The sequence below is a fragment of the Eulemur rufifrons genome, chromosome 29 (assembly GCF_041146395.1).
Source record: "Eulemur rufifrons isolate Redbay chromosome 29, OSU_ERuf_1, whole genome shotgun sequence".
NCBI classification, from domain to species: Eukaryota; Metazoa; Chordata; class Mammalia; order Primates; family Lemuridae; genus Eulemur; species Eulemur rufifrons.
Genome location: NC_091011.1, coordinates 44,948,010 through 44,953,333, shown reverse-complemented (window position 1 = coordinate 44,953,333; position 5,324 = coordinate 44,948,010). Strand labels below are relative to the sequence as shown.

The window sequence follows — 5,324 nt, the reverse complement described above, 5'->3', positions numbered from 1 at the left end:
TGACACACTTGCACTTTTGCCTTAGGATGTTTATTTTCCCTATTTGACATGTGGGGTTTATGTAATTTTGAAATGTATTTGATTGATAAATATTAGCTATAGGGAAGAAATCAATACCTTTGGTGCCACAGTGCAGAGTCTGGATCTATCTGGAAACCACTCACTGCTGACAGCTGAGGATTGTGGGACCTAACATGCCACAAGGACATAAGGTGATGATGAGATGAGACTTCCATGACTGAAGTTAGACAGTGGTTGTTCCTTTTGTAGAGGAGGAAAATTTTTCTTTTTTTTCCCTCTACCCATGTTATGTTCATTGGTTGGGGCCCTGTAAATTAAACTGACAAAAGATAGATTAACAAAAAAGCAACAAACAGAAGTTTGTTAACACGAGTATCGTACATACACAGAGGAGCACTCAGTGGTAAGTAACTCAGAGGGGTCATTAGCCCTGGGCTTATATAGCATCTTAACAATAAATTTTAGGACAGTAAAATTTAGTTAGAGATATGACAAGGCAAAGGAAAAGGACTTTGAGTTTCTAGGGCAGCAAATCGTGGGAAGGTAAACATATGGGGAAACAAATGGAAGATAAGAGCTCGTAAGATTTGTTATATAGACTCCTCTTGTGCAGTCTCCAGGCTGATAAGAGTCCAGAGTTGTCTCCAGTGATTAATTTCTGTCCTTTCTGGTCAAGAAGAGCATGTTTACAAATTTATGTTCTGCTTTTAATCAAACGGGGAGAGCAGAGAGGTTTTCTTATGACTGTTTCTTTTAAATTATCTTCAGCTTGAAATAGTCAATATGCCAAAGTGGCATACTTTGGGGTGGCATATTCTACTGCCCTTCACTTCGTTTTCTCTTGCCCCCTAGTTGCTACATATAAGATGGGCTCTTAAAGTGATGGGGCTGAGGATGTTTACAAGTGAAAATTACAGAGAACTGGGAAATGATTTCATCAGAAAAAGGATCATTGACTTTTTTAAGCTTCCATCCAAATGTATTCTTTAAAAGGAGACTAGTAACATTAATAACCTTTCTCTACAGGATACTAATAGATACCACTTACTGAGTGCTTACTGTATATCAGGTACATGACATTTATTATCTCATGATATCTTCTCAACAGTCCTATAAATTAAGTACTGTTATTTTTCTCATTTTAGCAATGAAGAAATTGAGTTACAGAGAAGGTAAACAATTCGCCCAACGTCAATAGCTAGTTAGTAATGACATCCGAATTTGAACTTCTGCAGTGACTTGAGAGTCTATGTTCTTAACCATGCTTTACTGTGCCCCATCTAGTAGAATCAGATCAATAAAACTTCCTGAGACTCTTTGAGCTTTGTTCTCAGTAATGACTAAAAAAAAAACACCATTTGCCAAATGTCAACTGTAAAGAACATTTATCAGTATTTAGTTTTAAAAATCTCTGAGGAAACTTTGACTCAAAAATTTTAAAATTAAACTCATAGCTTGTCTCCTTTGAAACGGACCAAAAAGATTACTGGCTGTCTTCAAAGGAAGAGTAGGAGGTTGCCTACGCATACCATTACTGTTACTTGATGTTGTGCATTCTTTGTACTTTTCATTGTCTTTGAGCTATTTCACAATTCTTTTAAGTTGCAAATAACTGATAGCAATGCAAATGATTGCTGTCCAGAATCATGCAAATAAATTTTGTCTGAGAGAAATTCAACTGATTTTTCTCTACCTCCCATGGGATAAGCCAGTTTAACAGCTATCTGTAAATTAATTCCATCATGCTGCTTATATATGTGTTATTCTTTAACTCTCATTTGCATCAATTGTAACATTTATGGTTCCCTCATTAATTAATGAGTTAAATAAAACCTTTGATAGGTGTCTATTTTAATATTTGTACGAGAGTCATGATTATACCCTGTTTTAAACTTCCAAATCTACTTTTCTTCTTTTATTCAAAACAGAATCCATATTCTATACGTCCAACCTCAAATACATTTTAAACCCATCTCTTTTCTTCCTTTTGCCTTATCTGCGCCCTCATCATCTCATCAGTACACAGCAACAATCTAACTGGTACATAAATGTTCATTGGATAAATTCATGAACACTCAGGTTCAGGATCAGGATAATAACACCTCTTGTCAATAACAAGAACAGCTTGATTTGAAATAGGAAGATGCCAGGGCTCTAGGAAGATTGCTCTTTTAAAAATGTTTCTGAAATATAGTTTCATTGATATTTCTTTTTCTGATAAAAAAAATGTTAGTGTGATAAGCACATTCCTTAATTCAGCAATAGTATAATTGCTTTTGTACCCAAAATTCAACTGGCTTTGCAGGGGCACACGGCTTAAAGGACCCTTGGTTGGCACCACTAACAGAATACATATAGGTTTCAGTATTTTGTTTTGCCCTGGCATTACATGCTTCCTAATTGCCCTTCTCTAGCTAGGGATGTGCCCTCTGGCCAAACTGAGCTTTCTGCCTGGTCTTTGAAAAAGAGACCATTCCCCTCCCCTGAGTCATAACCTAGTAGGTTTGGGGCTGGAGAGTCCTGCCCTCTCCTCCCCTTGTCACGGCGCAGGTGGAGCACAAATAACCAAGAAGTAATTTTAGAGAATACATTAATTTTCAGGATGCCCCTAACGCATCTTAAGTACCCTGCTCCTGTTCTAGGCAAATACCAAAGGCAGACATTTTCCCAGAGTTTATCATTTTTAAGAGGAAATCAGATTAAGGAACACTCAATTAAGCCAAATAGGAATTCTGCCGAGCACAACACAGGCTTGCCCTGGGCCAGGATCCTTGTGGATGGGGAGGATGGAGACTACTATCGATAATGCCATCATCCTACAGCTAATTTTTCTATTTTAAGTAGAGACAGGGTCTCACTCTTGCTCAGGTTGGTCTCAAACTCCTGAGCTCAAGCAATCCTCCCACCTCGGACTCCCAGATTGCTAGGATTACAGGCCTGAGCCACCACACCCAGCCCGTGTACATTCTAAGAATGAAAATATGTCCTATGTAAACTCTTGAGCCTCAGGGTGACATGTGGATCCACTATTTGAAATCTAGAACTCTCATGCAGGAGGAGGTAGATAAAGAAGAGGTTTCCACAAGTACCTTCGGAAGCTAGAGGGATACTCAACAATTACCCAAAATGAGACTGAAAGTATTTTCAAACAACCAACCCCATTTCCTGAAGTTTCTTTGGCTGCACACATAAAATGATTAAAAGCAATACTCTTTGAAAGGCTCAGAAGTCATGCAGAACTTGCTTAAGTGTCATAAAAAATAGGAAGACTGTATCATTCTTGAAAGCCCTAGACACACTGAATTTGCCATTAACAAAACATTCGAATTTATGAGGACCAGAGATGGAGAAAAAGAAGGCAGATTATCCTGTCCTTATTTATCTTGAAACCACAAAGACTATGTATGTTTCCATTTTCAGCTGCGAGATTGTGATGAGGTAAACAGTGTTAAGAATGTCAGTTTTATCTGCCATATAAAATGAATAAGATGTCAAAATACTCTTCTGAACAAAAGAATTTTAAAATTCAGTATTTTCCTGAGCAGCCTCCATATTTACCTCATGAATGCTTAGACACAATTAGAATTTATGTATAAATCTATTAGAAAATTTTCCCCTTTTATTGGGAATTATTTTATTATAAAAATTGCTGGCTTTTTTCCTTTGACTAACATAAACTTACTATTAGCTTGTCTTAAGAAAATTACCCACCAACTATTACATAATTATACCACCCAACATTTGCCAATCTTAAGTTGACTTATTAATTCTCCTTCAAGTTTTTAAAAATCATCTGCCTATTTTTATATGGTACATAAAAAAGTAAATTTAAGTGAATATTTTATTTTATACTAGGTTATCAAGCACTTATCTAAAATAATATTTTAAAAATTTTAAAATATTCTAAATTTTAATATGTGATAATTTTTAAATATATAAGGATAAATTCAGACTCCTTCCTGTTCAGTAAGAAAACAGTGCTGCCCAATTTCCTTTAAATTATGTAAGACAAAGACTACTTTGTCAAAAATAATATGTACAATGAAATATGTTTTATTTGGGGACAGAACACATGTTAAAATATATATAGATACATAACTAAATGTTTTGCATCAAAAAGAGCAAAATACTTTTCATGACTTTGCAATTTTAGCTCAGTCTTTAAAAACTTAACTGGTTTGTTTTCTAGATTTATCATTATGTTTGTTTCTTTGTTTGTTTATTTTCATTGATGTTGCAAGAGCAGTGCTTTTAGGCCAGCCCAAAGATTTTTTTTCCCCAAATAAAAAAATTTCTTAGAGATATAATACTCATTTCCCAATACATAGATTATACATTATGTTTTCTCATTTTATCATAAATTTTTCAAGTTCTTTTCTTGAAGAATAATTTAAGAGTATAGCTTCTAGATCTGGTGAAAAATAGTTGTTTTTTAATAATAATCATGAACAAAGCAGAATTACCTGTTTAATAATATGACTAAATGGATGAGATTGATTTATTGCAGTAACTAACAATATTAAAATTGAGGAAAGTAAAACTTCTCCACTCAGGTATAATATATAAGCATTTCATAAGAATTTCATCAATCTTTTTCTTGGATAAGATCATATTATGGACAATGAGGACATTAACAAATTTCTTGAGCCTGTCAGCCTATTTTGCAAAATGTATAATCTCAGAAATTTTTATATGAATAACATTTTATCTGTATCAAATTATCCTTTGATTTGACAATTCTTCCCATAAATTACCCACGATAGTGATAAACTAATTCAGAGGTACAAGTATATCGAAGCACCCTATAATATTTCTAGGATCTCTCTTTTTATATTATAAATATATAAATCATTGTGGTTTTCCAGGGGCTCTTTGAGAAATCTCAAAGACGATTTTAATGTTATAAGACATCTTAGAGCTTGCTTCAGCAGCATGTGTACAAAATTGGAAAAATACAGAGAAGATTAGCATGTCACCACACAAATATGACACACATATTTCTGAAGCATTCCATATTTTTTTTCAACAAATGGTGTTGGGAAAACTGGATATCCACATACAAAAGGATAAAGTTGCACCCTTATGTTATACTACATACAAAAATTAACCTAAAATGAGTCAAACCTTCAAACATAAGATCTAAAGCTGTAAAACAAGGAGTACAGGAGAAAGTCTAGATATCGGCCTAGGCAAAGAATTTATGAAAAAGACCCCAGAGTCAGACATAGCAACAACAAAAATAAATAAATGGGACTTCATTAAATTAAAAAGTTTCTACACAGCCAAGGAAATAATTAACAGAG

General features: G+C 34.3%; 1 non-coding gene across 1 annotated transcript; it reads left to right on the top strand.

Annotated features, from left to right (window-relative positions):
- The first annotated feature begins 4,938 nt into the window (after positions 1-4,938).
- LOC138377684 (U6 spliceosomal RNA) lies at positions 4,939-5,041 on the top strand. Its single transcript, XR_011231849.1, has one exon. It is a non-coding gene; the product is annotated as a U6 spliceosomal RNA (small nuclear RNA).
- Positions 5,042-5,324: the final 283 nt, after the last annotated feature.